Source organism: Canis lupus, unplaced genomic scaffold (genome assembly GCF_011100685.1).
Source record: "Canis lupus familiaris isolate Mischka breed German Shepherd unplaced genomic scaffold, alternate assembly UU_Cfam_GSD_1.0 chrUn_S1735H1931, whole genome shotgun sequence".
NCBI classification, from domain to species: domain Eukaryota; kingdom Metazoa; phylum Chordata; class Mammalia; order Carnivora; family Canidae; genus Canis; species Canis lupus.
This window is the reverse complement of record NW_023330585.1, coordinates 9891-26899: the sequence shown is the minus strand read 5'-3', so window position 1 is coordinate 26899 and position 17009 is coordinate 9891. Positions and strand designations below refer to the sequence as shown.

The following is a 17009-nucleotide window of genomic DNA, read 5'->3' as shown; positions in this document are numbered from 1 at the left end:
ATATGATCCTCTCATTGGATGCAGAGAAAGCATTTGACAAAATACAGCATCCATTCCTGATCAAAACTCTTCAGAGTGTAGGGATAGAGGGAACATTCCTCGACATCTTAAAAGCCATCTATGAAAAGCCCACAGCAAATATCATTCTCAATGGGGAAGCACTGGGAGCCTTTCCCCTAAGATCAGGAACAAGACAGGGATGTCCACTCTCACCACTGCTATTCAACATAGTACTGGAAGTCCTAGCCTCAGCAATCAGACAACAAAAAGACATTAAAGGCATTCAAATTGGCAAAGAAGAAGTCAAACTCTCCCTCTTCGCCGATGACATGATACTCTACATAGAAAACCCAAAAGTCTCCACCCCAAGATTGCTAGAACTCATACAGCAATTCGGTAGCGTGGCAGGATACAAAATCAATGCCCAGAAGTCAGTGGCATTTCTATACACTAACAATGAGACTGAAGAAAGAGAAATTAAGGAGTCAATCCCATTTACAATTGCACCCAAAAGCATAAGATACCTAGGAATAAACCTCACCAAAGATGTAAAGGATCTATACCCTCAAAACTATAGAACACTTCTGAAAGAAATTGAGGAAGACACAAAGAGATGGAAAAATATTCCATGCTCATGGATTGGCAGAATTAATATTGTGAAAATGTCAATGTTACCCAGGGCAATATACACGTTTAATGCAATCCCTATCAAAATACCATGGACTTTCTTCAGAGAGTTAGAACAAATTATTTTAAGATTTGTGTGGAATCAGAAAAGACCCCGAATAGCCAGGGGAATTTTAAAAAAGAAAACCATATCTGGGGGCATCACAATGCCAGATTTCAGGTTGTACTACAAAGCTGTGGTCATCAAGACAGTGTGGTACTGGCACAAAAACAGACACATAGATCAGTGGAACAGAATAGAGAATCCAGAAGTGGACCCTGAACTTTATGGGCAACTAATATTCGATAAAGGAGGAAAGACTATCCATTGGAAGAAAGACAGTCTCTTCAATAAATGGTGCTGGGAAAATTGGACATCCACATGCAGAAGAATGAAACTAGACCACTCTCTTTCACCATACACAAAGATAAACTCAAAATGGATGAAAGATCTAAATGTGAGACAAGATTCCATCAAAATCCTAGAGAAGAACACAGGCAACACCCTTTTTGAACTCGGCCATAGTAACTTCTTGCAAGATACATCCACGAAGGCAAAAGAAACAAAAGCAAAAATGAACTATTGGGACTTCATCAAGATAAGAAGCTTTTGCACAGCAAAGGATACAGTCAACAAAACTCAAAGACAACCTACAGAATGGGAGAAGATATTTGCAAATGACATATCAGATAAAGGGCTAGTTTCCAAGATCTATAAAGAACTTATTAAACTCAACACCAAAGAAACAAACAATCCAATCATGAAATGGGCAAAAGACATGAACAGAAATCTCACAGAGGAAGACATAGACATGGCCAACATGCATATGAGAAAATGCTCTGCATCACTTGCCATCAGGGAAATACAAATCAAAACTACAATGAGATACCACCTCACACCAGTGAGAATGGGGAAAATTAACAAGGCAGGAAACAACAAATGTTGGAGAGGATGCGGAGAAAAGGGAACCCTCTTACACTGTTGGTGGGAATGTGAACTGGTGCAGCCACTCTGGAAAACTGTGTGGAGGTTCCTCAAACAGTTAAAAATATACCTGCCCTACGACCCAGCAATTGCACTGTTGGGGATTTACCCCAAAGATACAAATGCAATGAAACGCCGGGACACCTGCACCCCGATGTTTCTAGCAGCAATGGCCACGATAGCCAAACTGTGGAAGGAGCCTCGGTGTCCAACGAAAGATGAATGGATAAAGAAGATGTGGTTTATGTATACAATGGAATATTACTCAGCTATTAGAAATGACAAATACCCACCATTTGCTTCAACGTGGATGGAACTGGAGGGTATTATGCTGAGTGAAGTAAGTCAGTCGGAGAAGGACAAACATTATATGTTCTCATTCATTTGGGGAATATAAATAATAGTGAAAGGGAAATAAGGGAAGGGAGAAGAAATGTGTGGGAAATATCAGAAAGGGGAGACAGAACGTAAAGACTGCTAACTCTGGGAAACGAACTAGGGTGGTAGAAGGGGAGGAGGGCGGGGGTGGGAGTGAATGGGTGACGGGCACTGGGTGTTATTCTGTATGTTAGTAAATTGAACACCAATAAAAAATAAATAAATAAATAACAAGATCTTTTTTTTTAAAAAAGATTTTATTTATTTATTCATGAGAGAAACAGAGAGGGGGCGGGCAGAGACAGGCAGAGGGAGAAGCAGGCTCCATGCAGGGAGCCCAATGTGGGACTCAATCCCAGGTCTCCAGAATCACGCCCTGGGCTGAAGGCTGCACTAAACCGCTGAGCCACCGGGGCTGCCCTGACAAAAGATTTCTACTCTGAAACCAAGAAGACCTAAAGGAAGTGGTACAAGTGCTGAAATTCAAACAACAAAAAAACCCATTAGATCAAAATTCCATGAAAAGCAACAATATCTATCAGGAATGAGGGAGAATAAATATATTTTCAAACAAAGGAAAACTAAGAGAATTCGTTACTTACAAATCTATCCTTAGAGACAGACTAAAAGGAAGTTCTCCTTATAAAAGGAAATTCTTATAAAAGAAACCTTGGAATTTCACATCACAATTAATGAAAACAGAATGTATGGAAAATATGCGACCATCCTACTGATGAGTTTCTTAAATCACAACTGATTTTTTTTGTATATTTTTTATTGGAGTTCAATTTGCCAACATATGGTGCTCATCCTGTCAAGTGCCCCCTGATTTTTGAAGTAAAAATTATAAATACCATCCGATCTGATAGGCAATATACATAAAGGAAATAATTATATTTAAAAATAGGAAGATACAGAAATCTAAATGGAAAGAAGTTTACTATTACATGTCTCTTGAAGTGGTAAACACTAATGCCAGTATACTGTGATAAGTTTTATATAAGTTATATATATATAAATTATATATTACATATATTATTAAAATGATATATTTACATTATGTAATATGTATACAATATGTAATATGTATATAAATGCATTTATATTTATAATATGTAAATTATACATATTATACATATTATACATATGTGTATATATTATAAATATATATTATATATATATTATAGTAATGGCAACTGCTAGGAAAACTATATAAGACTATATACTAAAGAAGAAAAGCAAGTTGTAAGTAATCAAAATGGAATCCTAAAAATGTTTGAGTAACTCACAGGAAGGCAAGAAAAGTGTAGTACTAGGGAAAATGAGAACCAGAGGAAATTAACAAAAAACATACAGTTAAATAACAGATTTAACTACTAATGTATCATCAATTACCTTAAATTCAAATATTCTAAATGCAGTAATTTAAAGACAGAGATCCATAGAGCAGATTAAAAATAAAAATGATCCAATTATATGCTTTCTATAAGAAATTCATTGCAGGTTTGATAACATTGGCCCCTTAAAATCGAAAGGATGGAAAAATGTATACCATGCAACATTAATTTTTAAAAGCTGTGTTATGTTGATAATCAGAAAATGCGGACTTCAGAACAAAGAAAATTACTAGACAAAAAGGGATTTCTGATTCATCAGGAAGAGAAAATGTGTAAGCATCAAACAGCAAAGCTGCAAAATACATGAAGCATAAACTGATAGAAACAAAAGGATAAATAGATAAAATTAAATTAAATTAAATTAACCATTCACTTAAAAAATCAGTGATGCCTGGGTGGTTCAGTGGCTGAGCATCTGTCCTTGGTTCAGGTTATGATCTAAGGATCCTAGGATTGAGTCCCCACAGGAAGCCTACTTCTCCCTCTCTCCGTATTTCTGCCTCTCTCTGTGTATCTCATGAATAAATAAATACAATCTTTTTAAAAAATCAGTCTCTGTTGTGATAGGATTTCACTGTTTGATCAACTAATACAATAAGAATAATATTTAACTTTGACAAAAACATATCCGGTAGCATTCATTTTTAAAAAACCTATTGTATATGTGATTAATTTTGATCCTTATAAAGACCCCTTTAGGTACTACTATTATTTCATTTTACAGTTGGAGAAGGTTATGTTTCAGAAAGGACATGTCCAAGATCATACGAAGTCATTGAAAAAATATATGGAAAATTTCTGTAAGATACCAAAAAGAAAAATAAAAGTAATGACCTTTTAATAATTTTCTATAACTGAGTCACCCAGGTACCCCTTGCCCATTTTTAAAAAATTGGAATGTTTGCTCTTATTTTGAGTCTTAAGAGTTCTTTGAATATTTTCTATGGTGACAATGATTAAGACCTACTCTTTTGTGGAATATAAGGAACAAACAGATGAACATAGGGGAAGGGAAGGAAAATAAGTTGAAAACAGAGAAGGAGGCAAACTATAAGAGACTTTAACTATAGGAAAAAACAGGATTGCTGGAGGGGAGGTGGGTGGGGAGATGAGGTAATTGAGTGATGGGCATTAAGGAGGGCACTTGAAGTAATGAGCACTGGGTGTCATAAGCAACTGATGAATCACTAAATTCTACCTCTAAAACTAATAATACAGTATATGTTAATTAAATTTAAATTAAAAAATTTAAAGGATCTACTCTTTCAGCAAGTTTTGAGTGTACAATATAGTATTTTAATTATATTTTCTATGTTGTACATTAGATTCCCTAAGTGAAATTTTTTAGCCCTTGACCAATATCTCCCATTTCCCCCATACTGTCACTTCTTTTCCATCTCCTACTGTTTGTTCTTTATACTATTTTGTTTGTTCTTAGATTCCACATTTAAGTGAGATATGGTATTTGTCTTCCTCTGCCTGTCTTTATTACTAAGTAGCATAATGTCCTCTAGATTCTTGAAAATGACAGAATTTTTTTAATGGATCAATAATATTCCACTGTGTATGTATTTTTCTTAATTTATCATCCATTGATGTACTCTTAATTATATTATTATTTATTTATTCCCTATCAAGGCTATTGTGAATAATGCTGTTTCCAACATGGGAGTGTAGATATTTCTTTGAGATACTGATTCTCTTTCTTTCTTTCTTTCTTTCTTTCTTTCTTTTTTCTTTTCTTTCTTTCTTTCTTCTTTCTTTCTTTCTTCTTCTTCTTTCTTCTTTTCTTCTTTCCAGAAGTGGAATGGTGGATCATGTAGTAGTTATATTTAATTGTTTTAGGTACCTCCATACTGTTTCCCATAATAGCTGTGCCACTTTACATTCCTTATACATAACCATGTATAAGGGTTTCCTTTTCTTCATATCCTTGCCAACACTTGGTATCTTGTCTTTTGATAATAGTTATCCTAACAGGTTTGAGATAATATCTTACTGTGACTTTGATTCCATTTGCCTAAAGACTGGTGCTGTTGAGCACATTTTCATGTACCTGTTAGCCATTTCAATATCTCCTTTGGAAAATATCTATTCAGGTCTTTTGCCCATTTTTAAAATAAAATATTTTTATTATACTGAGATGTATGAATCCCTCATATATTTTACAAATTAACTCATCATATATTGTTTGCAAATATTTTCTTCCATTCCATAGGTTGCCCTTTCACTCTTTTGATGGTTTCTTTGCTAGGCAGAAGCTCTCTAGTTTGATATATAGTCCCATTTGTCTATATTGCTTTGGTTGCCTGTTCCTTTGGTGTTATATCAAAAAATCAGTGCCAGGATTAAGTCCCTTCAGTTTTTTCCCAGGAGTTTTGATGTTTCCAGTCTTAATTTAAGTTAATTTTGAACAGTGTAAGATAGGAGTTCAATTTCATTCTTTTGCATGTGGATATCCAATTTTCCAACACTATTATTGAAGATGCTATCTTTTCCTCATTATGTGTTTTGGTGCTTTTTCAAATATTAGTTGATTGAATATTTGTGAGTTTATCTGCAGGCTCTCTATTATATCTTTGATTCTTCTTCTGCTTTGTCAAGTCTGCTGTTGAGCCTGTCTGTTGAATTCTTTAGTTCAGTCACTATAGTCTTCGGCTTTAGTATTTCTAGTTTTTTTTTCCCCCTGGCAGTATCTATTTCTTTGTTGAATTGATTTGTTCATACACTGTTTTCCTAATTTCATGTAGATGTCTGTATGTTCTTATTGTTGTTGTTTTTTAAGATTTTATTTATTTATTTTAGAGAGAACAAGTGGTGGGGAGGGGCAGAGGGAGAGACAGAGAAGTGAAGCAGACTCTCCACTGAGCTCAATTCCTGGACGAGGTGATCATGACCCAAACTGAAGGCAGATGCCTAACCAATTGAGCCATCCAGGTGCCCATTCACTGAAATTTTGAGAGGATATTCTGAATTCTCGTCAGTTTATACATAGATTTCCACTTATTTAAGGTAAGTTATTGAAGTTTTATTAATTTCCTTTGGTAGTGTGATAATTACTCAACTCTTTGTGATTCTTGATTCCTTGCATTAATAGCTACTCATTCAAGTAAACTATCTTCTCTTCAATACTTAACAGGTTTGCTTCAGCAAGGAAGGACCTTCATAAGTCAGCTCAGGTTGAGGTATTATATAGATCAGCTGGTAGCATCTGTGGGCAGGCAAAGATTGTCTTTGGGGTATCTAGTTGGGTGAGGCTACTGCTCATGCCCCATGGTCAGATGGGGCCACTAGGTGGGCTCTGCAATCACCTCTTGTCAGGTGAGGTTGGCCTATGTTCACAAGCAAGGTGGTACCACTAGTTGTGCTCTGCAATTGGGCAAGGTTGTTGACCTGGCTTCACAATCTCTTCTGGTGGCATGAGATATTGGGCTGTGCTTCTACGCCACTAAGTGATGGGGACTGGACTCCATGTTTAGTTGGGGACACAGGCAGGGCTTCACAGTCAGAAGAGGTCATTGGCTGTGCTCTGCTGCTTTTGGACAAGGTCCCTGTTTGGTCAATCTGGTCAAAAGGGGCTTCCAGCCGCATTATGAAGTTTGGACTGGAGACTGAAAAATTCATTATAGTTGGATGGGTCACTGTCCAAGCCCTCAGTAGATGGTTCTGTTAGCTAGCTCTGCTTTTGGGCAGGGTCACTGGCTGGGCTGCATGTCTAAGCAAGGCCATAGGCTGGGTTCAGGAATCAGGCAGGGGTATAGGTTGGGCTCAGCAGTATAACGGGCTGAGTTCTGAGCTTATCCAGGGTTACTGTTCAGGCTCTCGGTTATGTGGGGTGAGAGGCTATGCTTAACAGTTAAGTAGAGCTTAACTCCCTGGCTTGGCTCCCTGCCTAAGTGGGACTGTAAGTGTTCTTACACTTACATAGCTGCTAGTGTTCTCCGTCCAAGCTTCCTGAGGGCATGACTGGAAGCTCTCACCAGCAGTTGAGAAAGGTTGCGAATTTGCTTCCTAGCCTGGGTGGAGCAGGGGAACAGGCTCCATAATGGGTACAGCCATTGGGGAACCTACATCCAGCATAACTGCCAACTGAGTTCCCTAGTCAGACAAGGCCACCAGCTTAGCTCTGCAAATGGGCAGAGCCACTGGCTGGGATCTCAGCTCTGGCACTCATTTCTGGGGGGAAATGTAGTTTCCCAAGGTCTGAGCACCGAATACTGTAAGCCTTACTCTTCTGTCTCTTCTGATCCTCAGTGGTTGAGCCCCACAATTCTCCTAGTGGTCCAAATGAAATAAGACCCAAGTGGGCTTCCTGGGAAGCATCCCATAACACTGGGGAAACTGGCTGTTCACTTTTGGTTCGATTTTTCCCACTGAAGAAACTATAGGCCCAGGGAGCCCTCTCAGTGTGCTCTGTGCCAACCTGGGGTGAGTGGGGGAGATGCTGTCAGAGTATAGCCCCTCTTCTTACATTTCTAATGTGGTCCTTCTTGGTCTCTGTGGTCCAGAGGGTCCTTCAGCCTGACTCTCAGTATTTGGGATTTCCTTAATGATGTTTTATCAATGGATGAATGCTAGTTGGTCTTCTTTATAAGTAGAATGAAAGATGGAAACAACCTACATCATTATCTTGATGATAATTATCTCATTTTAAAAGATGTGTTTTACTAAATAAAATCTTTAAGGAAAGGCACCGGGTTGCTCAGTTGGTTGAGTGTCTGACTCTTGGCTTCAGCTGAAGTCCTGATCTCATTGGTTGTGGGATCAAGCCCCATGTCAGGCTCTGCATTTGGCTGGAAGTCGGCTTGAGGATTTCTCCCTCTGCCACCCCCACCGCCCGCTCTCTTTCTCTCTCTCAAAAATAAATAGATAAATCTTTAAAAAACTCTTTAAGGGAAATGTATTTAAATATATATTGTTAAAATGTGCTTACATATGCATAAGGAAAAGGGATTTGAAGGCATTAAAAAACACATGGACAGTCATGCCTTTTTCCTTATAGTTTAATAGTTAGAGTACAGACTGTGAATCTATACTACATGGGTTCAAGTTCTAGCTGTATGAATTGCTACCCGTATGACTTTAGGCTGTTACTTAACCTCTCTGTGCCTCAGTTACTTCATTGGTAAAATGGAAAAGAAATCTAATACTATATGCAACACAGAGGTTGTGAGGATGAAATGAGTAGGTACATGGGAAGCACTTATAATAATTCCTGACACAAATTAAGTACATATAAAATCATTATATTTGACTCAAACAATTTTTTTATTTTTAAATATAAATAGAAGAATGATTTTCCTTTGAAACATCTTTTTCTATTTTTTAAAAAGAATTACAAGTGACAGTATTGCAGAACAATGGGTGAAATTGTAAGCTGGGAATGGATTATTTAGGGTTAATATAGAAATGATCTCATAGTCTTTGTGACAGTGTGATTTATTTTGTGATTAGACTTCTAAAAATGTATGATAAATACTCTTGAATGTGTATGAAGGTATAACTGCAACAATAGTCTTCCCGAAGGCTTTATTTTAACATGACAAAACTGGAAACAAAAAATCCACTAATTAAGTCAACTGATTACAAAAATGATTGCCTAGAGATACCATAATATACTATATTACTACCATAAATAATACTGTGTGATATGACATGGATATATGTTAATGTGGCTTTAGTAAAAAAGTTATTGGATTATATTTATGAATATGTACACATAGGGGTATGCATCTATGTCTATGCATATATAAAAGTATGAAAGGTTATACAGCCAAATTTTACATGTGTTTTTATGCAGTGATAAGATTATGGTTGTATTCCATGTTATTTGCTCTGTTTAACAACACATGATGTTTTTTCTTAGAATTTGTATCCCTAGCAAGCAGAAATACAAAGAAAAATGTTATTACAAGCAAAAACAAAAAAATATGTATTCTATTTTCTCCACTGAAAACATAGCTAAGCTTAATATAAATTCTAATACCCAGTTCAAAGCCCTATGCAAAGAACTAGGTACACATTTAGATTGGAAATACAATAATAGTGTAAGTTGACAAATTTTTAAGTGGAAATTTGACGATATGGTCTAAAAATGGTCTACACTTTTTTCTGCTTTTTTTCCCTTCTAGACATGTTTGCTACAGAAACAATTATGGACTGTAAATCTAGGTAAAGGTAGTCAATATAGTGGCTGAAATTAAAAGAGAATTGGGAACATAGAAAATATCTAACAATGTAGGAAGGAATGAGTTCATCCATATACACAATAGATATCCAAAGACCATTTAAATGATGTGAAAAATAAATATAAAAATATTTCCAAGGCTAATTTGCTCTTGAATATTTTGTTTCAAACAAAGGGAAAAATTGACAGAGAGAGAGAGAGAGACAAATCAGAAAGAGACTCTTAATTATAGAGAATAACTTGATGGTTACTAAAGGAGGGGAGATAGAAGGATGAGTGAAAAAAGAAAAAATGCAAATTAGATTTGATATAATAAATATTAATTACTTAATTATTTACATATTATATAAAGCAGTATTATATATGTGTTTATGTATACATAAAATTAGTTTTCTTATATTATCAGTGCTTTTATTTTCCCTATCAATATAATGTGATGTTTATTTTTTTTATTTTTTGCATGTGATTTTTTAAAAATATTTTATTTATTTATTCATGAGAGACACAGACGGAGAGAGAGGCAGAGAGACACAGGCTGATGGAGAAGCAGGCTCCATGCAGGGAGCCCAACGTGGGACTGGATCCCAGGTCTCCAGGATCTGGCCTTGGGCTGAAGGCTGCACTAAACCGCTGAGCCACCTGGGCTGTCCTGCAATGTGATTTTTAAATGAATTTATTCCTTGGTTAAGAAGCAAAAAAATAGTTTTTAAAAATTGAAAAAGGAAAACAAAAAAATGAGGTATGTATTTAATAGCATTATATCCACAAGTTTATAATACCCAGGGAGGAACTTGTGCAAGAAAATGGGCATTCTTCCAACATATCAGTGGAAGAATAAATTGGTATATGCAGTCCAACTGATGGCCCAGTTAAAATTTTTTTAAAGACCTCTACTTTTCGGGATGCCTGGGTGGCTCAGCGGTTGAGTGTCTGATCCGGGATCTGCCTGAGCCGAAGGCAGACGCTCAACCACTGAGCCACCCAGGCTTCCCAAGACCTCTTTTCAATTCCACTTCTATGTTTTTGTAAAAGTACAATAATTCTGCAGTAAAACTACCACAGATTTGGGCTCAAGGGAAAATTTAGAAAATGTATTAAATCCCAAAGTAAGGAAACATTTTAAAAGAAATTCTGATCCACCCACAATGATAGGGGTTATGGAAGAATATTGGACAGCCAAAAATATTTTAGTTATATTTGCAATGTATTGTAAAAATCGAAAGAAATACATTCAGTGTGATCTTATATTTAAATATACGGATAAATAGGCAAAAATTCTCTCTTAAAAGAAGGTGTTGTATATATTTAATGTGTATTTTTTTCAAGCAATACATCTATAAGATGAAAAAAAAACAAAAATGCGCAAGCTTAACCGATTTCTCATAACTTAAAATAATGCTAACTGAAGAAGATGAGCCGGGAAATATACATTTTCTGACACAATTAATGGACATAAACTTTATGAAGAAGCATTTGGCAATGGACTGGCAATGTATATAAGGCAATTAAATCTGCATGTGTCACAAATATTCACCTAAAAATGTGTTACTTGTGGAGTTAATCTTACTAGGGAAAAACTAGAACAATTTAAACATATGAAGGGACTGAATTTTAGAAATAGTAGCTCAACCATTAATGAAACATAAAGTAAAACAGAGTTAAAGAATAATTTTTAATAATTTGGAAAGATGATATGAAAGACTAATTATAGTGAAAGTATTCCATAATGAAACAATACATTACATTTTTGAAGGTATTATCTATGTACATGTTTCATGTGTTCCAAAGTTTTTCTCAAGGGGTAGAATTAAGAATGATTTTTACTATCGGCATACTCAATTTTTTAAAGTTTCTATTATGATACCATGTTATTTGTATAAAAATAAATGTGTAAGGTAGATAAAAACAAAAATAGGAACAGTACCCTGATAAAATATTGGAAAACTACAGAAATAACTGCATAACTGCAATAGCAAGCCTAAACAACTGTCAAGGTTTCCATTCTCTCACATTATTTGTGTACTTAGGGTAAGTGATACCATTTTTGTGGATAGTCATTAAAAAGAAACCCCAAAAGAGAAGAAAAAGATTTCAAACCTTCCATGTCCTTTGATCCTAAATTTGCTCTCACAAATGTTTGTTCAGAAAATAATATTGAATGTAAGCAAGGTTTGTGTACTATATAATTAGCAGCTAGGGTTTGGATTAGAAAAACGATGTTCAAACCAAATGTGCAACAATGAGAAAGCTGTGAAAATACCCCCATATCTATATCTAAACATGTATAGAGATGAATACCTATATCTATCTATTCCTCTATCAAGCCCCACCACTGGAACACTAAAGAGTCACAAAACTATTATAAAGAATATTTAATGACATGAAAGGAACTTCAAGAATATCTATACATCTATATCTATCTATAATATATATTCATGTATGAAAAAGCAGATATTGAAACAGTATATACATTAAAATTCACATATATATCACATGAAAAATACTGGGCAAGTGCATATGAATGATTTAGGAATGTAGGCGTGTTGATTAGGATTGATTAGTAGGGACATTAAATTTCTTGTTAACTTGTGTTGTGTATTTTTGTCTGCAATGAAGCTGAATGATTTTTCTGACAATGGGGAAAAGGGCAGCAAGTGGGCACAGGGAAAGAGCATTTACAACCCCAAACAGGGAAGTGCCATTTGCAGCCCATCGAGCTGGCCAAGACACCACATGCACGCACCCGCGCTGCACACACAGACGCGCACACATCAATTACAGTGACCAGGAGGATAGCAGGGGAAATGGACACACTCGTTTTACTAGCTGTGCTGGCTGGCATGAACGCAAATCAGTACAATGCTTATGAAGGGGCCATTTGGCAACACACGGGAAAAGTCTTTAAAATATCCTATTGTGGATCCTGCAAGTCGACAATTAAGAAGACCATCCGGTAGGCTAGCGAAGATTTGGCTTGACAAGGAAGGATTCATTCATCAGAGTATGCAATGTTGGGTTTAAACACAAGGAAAGAACTGGGCACCAACTGAATGTCCAATAATGTGGGATTGATTACAGAAATGTTAAAGATCCATCTATACACTCTGCAGGCACTGAAGATGACATTTCTGAAGCCTGTGAATAGCATGGAAAGAAGTTCAATGGGTTGATTTTTGTTTGGTTTTAGTTTCTGAAGAAGCAGGTTAAGAAACACCACACATAGGAACCATTCTATAATGGTGTGTTAAAAGGGAAGGTGGGGTGGGGAGTGAGGAAGGGAGGAGAGAGAAGAAGAGAAGAGAGCCTGTAAAAACAGCACACCAAGAAGTGGCTGTCTCTGGGTAGTAGGATCACTGGGAACAATTACTCTCTTGGCTTCCCCTCATTGATCTCCTTTTCCTTTCTGATGTTTCCACCATGAAATTGTGTCACCTGTGTAGTGAAGGAAGCAAGCATGAAGGTGCTTTTTAAACCAAACCACAAGGAGAAGAGGCAGCCTGTAATCTATCAAGTGGCACGATTAGCAAGATTATTCGCAACGCCCTTGGTGGGGGGGGGGGGAATGGGGAAAGCAGAAGAGAGGAAGAGGGGAGGAGGTGGAGGAGGAAGAGGGTAGGAAAGGTGAGAGGGAGAGAGGGAGAAGGAGAGAGGAGAGAGAGGAAGGGGGGGAGAGATCGAGGGAAAGGAAGGAGGGAGGGAGGGTGAGAGGAGAGAGAGAGAGATAGAGAGAGAGACAGAGAGAGAGAGATAAAGAGAGACCTGCACTCCCAGTACAATACAATACATTGCTGGTGGGAGAGAGGGAGAAGGGAGAGGGAGAGAGAGGAAGGGGGGGAGAGTCGAGGGAAAGGAAGGAGGGAGGGAGGGTGAGAGAGAGAGGAGAGAGAGAGAGAGAGAGAGAGAGAGAGAGAGAGAGAGAGATAAAGAGAGACCTGCACTCCCAGTACAATACAATACACTGCTGGTGGGTTAGAGGGGCAAAGAGGGTGGTTGTAAACCGGGTGGGAGCCAAGGTTTGGCTCTGCTGGCTGGCTCGTCCTGGCATGTCTTCATCGCAAGGTGGCCTCCTCATCCGTGTCTTCCTCGAAATCTTTGACGTCAGCAGGTGGACTGCCTGGCCCAGGCTCCCTTTCGGCCTCTCGTTCTTTATGCGACTTGAATCTCCCAACGAAAATTTTGCGGTAGTTCAGGAACATGCCCATTCATCGCATCAATGGCTCGCTCTGCGGACTCCTGCTTCTGGAAGTGCACAAACCCGTAGCCCTTGGGCCCCTTTTCGTCGCAGGCCACTTTGCAGGACAGGATGTTGCCAAACGCCGAGAAGATGTTGTACAGCGCCTTGTTGTCGATGGTCTTGCCCAGGTTCTTGATGAAGACGTTGCCCACCCCACTCTTGCGGAGCGAGGGGTCCCGCTGGGACACATGATGCGCACGGGCCTGCCCTTGATCACATCAAAGTTCAGGGTTTCCAGGGCCCGCTTGGCATCCACCGGTTGCTGGTAGTTGACGTACGCGTAGCCCAACGAGCGGCGGGTGATCTTGTCCCTGCAAATGCGGATGGACAGGATGGGCCCGGCCGGGCTGAACTTCTCATACAGCATTGCCTCTGTCACTTCAGGATGCAGGTCGCCCACGTACAGCGAGGCCATAGGAAAGTCTGGGTTGCCTTCGGAGCCCCGGCTGGTCTCCGCATCCACATCTGCAGCCGCCGCTGCCGCCGCCGCCGCCGCAGCCGCCGCTGCCGCCGCCGCCGCAGCCACCGCCGCCGCCACCTCCGCATCCGCATCAGCCTCCCCCGAGGAGGGCGCCGCAGCCTCCGCTACTGCCGCGGCTGCTGCTGTGGCGGCGGCGGCGGCGGCTTCAGCCGCGCTGGCCTCCACAACCGCTGCCGCCAGGGCGGCCTCCGCCTCTTCCCCCACTGCCAGGGCCGCCGTCGCCTCCCCTGGGTGGCTCCCCCACTGCCTCCTCTACTGAGGCCTCGGCCTCCACCTCTGCCTCCACCTCTGCTTCCGCCTCAGCTACGGAGGCCTCCGCCACAGCCTCTGCCACGGTCGCGCCGCAGCATCCGAAGCCGACGAAGCCGCCGCGATGAAGCCAGCCGAAGCCAACTGTAGCCGCTGTCGCACGGTCGGGTGCAAGGGCTGGAGGACTCCCTTCCCGCGAGCTGGGGGACGGAGGGGCGGGGGGGGAAGGGCAGGAGGGCGTGTGGGCGCTGGAAACCCGGGCGGGGGCGCGAGCGGGAGCTGGGGCGGGACCCGGGGCCGGGGCCAACCGATCGGCGAGTCCAGGTCACTTGGAATAGCAAGAGAGCGCTGCCAGGGGCGCGCTGGTGCGAGTCGCCGCAGCCTGCAGCCTGCTGCTGCCGCCGCCGCTCAGTCGTGGGCTAGGGTGGGGAGCGGGCGGGGCGTGTGGTGGGGGGAGGGGGGTTGGGGTGTTGGCGTCTGTGGTCGGGCAGCTGGGCAGGCTTCTGTCTCTTGGTTCCCCTGGGCTGCGCGTGGCTGTGGGGCCGCAGGCTGTGGGAGGGGGCGGGAACGGGAGCCTTGGGGCTGGGGTGGTGGTGAGGTCTTCAGCCTCTCAGGTTGCCTGGATATATATGAAGAGGAAGGCAAGGAAAGGGTTCTGCTGTGGACTGCGGGAATACCGGTTAGATTTAAGGTTTTGTTTTATCCCCCCTTTCCCATAGAACAGTTAAATAATCAAATCAAGTACCTTGCAAGAGCGGGTGGGGTGTCATGGAGAATACACTTGCCGGCCTAAACAAAGCCAAGAAGAATGGTTTTCTCACATTCAGGGGTTCTCCCCACTTCCGCTCATACACTCTCCAACATCACCGCCACAAGGAAACAACACCTACTCTGAGCAGGAGCTGGGGCCAGGGGGCCAAGCTCCCCCTGCAGCTGCTGACCCGTTTTCTCAGAGATTCCGCCCCCCCTTTCCAGCTCTTTCCCTCCTCTGCAACACTTGCAGAAGAGGGAATAAAGAACACATATTCATTCATCCATAATACCATGCACAAATATTTAGGGAACCTGTGCTGGTCCCTAGGGATAAGGGATCTGGGAAGCAGCAGACATAAATGGTTTTGAGCTTGTCCTTGGGAACACACAGTTGGCTGGAACCGCTGTCCTGCTCCAGACTAGGGGAGAACTACAGACCTGGGGTTCTTCTGCAGTGCCCCCCCAATTCCTCCTGCCCACCCAGCCTCCTACATGCAGCCCTACAGAAGGCGAATCAAGAGCACCCTGTCCTTAGTGCTGTCTTCAATGAAACTGTGAGGAAAGCCACACCAAGGGCTGGGGACAGGGCCTGGTCCAGAGCCAAGCACTGGTTTGTTCTTGGCTCTGCCCTCAAGGTGCTAAGGTTACTAGCATGAACCAAGAAATACACATCCATGCTCAAAACAAAACCAAAATCTGAAATCTCTAGAATGAGGTCCCTGGTCCCAGCAGTTCATCGGCTAATATTTGTGAAAGCCTTATCAACTACTTGGCACTGGGAGCTAAGGGACAGGCCATGTGATAAGTGAGCAGTGGGTGTTGATGTGTTGGAGGTTGTGGGGCTGGTGATACTAGGTGAGCAGTATGTGTTGTGGAAGCAGAGAGGCCACACAGGGCCAAATGCTGAGTGGATAGACAAGTGAACAACATTAGAGTCGAGTGTAACGAAGCTAGCTAGGGCCCCACTAGCTCCAGAAAGAAGGATCAGCCGCCAGCTCTATGTGGTAGGAGTCAAGTGAGGATGCACAGAAGACAAAACCCAAAGATGAGCTCTGATGAGTAGCAGTCCACCGTGTCGAGGGCAGAAAGGAAGGCATTCCAAACAGAGGGATCAGTCTACGTGCACCCAAGACCATGTGGCCATGCTAGCACACACAAAGCCATTCCAGTCATGCCCAATAATCTGGCATGGACAGAGATCATTGTCTCCAAGAGCACATCAGGAGATGGAGCTGGAAGGTGTGGAGCCCTGCAAAGCAAGCTAAGGTGCTTGGACTTTGTACCCAAGCTCACGGGCACCACTCAGCACGTTCAGGGAGGGAATCGGTGTGATCTGATCCTTAGAATGAGTACAAATTAAACATCGATACAGAAGGTAGTTAAGAGAGCAGACCTTAAAAAGTTCTCCTTACAAGAGAAAAATGTTTAACTATGTGAGGTGATAGGTGTTAACGAAACTTACTGTGGTAATCCTATATCTCTATCTATCTCTATCTAGCTTTAGCTATATCTGTCTGTCTGTCTGTCTATCTATCATCTATCTATCTATCATCAAATCATTGTGTTGTACACCTTTCCCTTATACAATGTTACACGTCAATTATATCTCAATAAAACTGGGCAACCCCTTCCCCCATCGATACATATAGATACATAAATATGCCTCTGCCCTCCCCTAC

The 17009-nt window shown here is 40.9% G+C and overlaps 1 pseudogene; it reads right to left on the bottom strand.

Annotated features, from left to right (window-relative positions):
- Window positions 1–13662: 13662 nt before the first annotated feature.
- LOC119878568 lies at window positions 13663–14354 on the bottom strand (annotated as a pseudogene).
- Between the last annotated feature and the right edge of the window lie 2655 nt (window positions 14355–17009).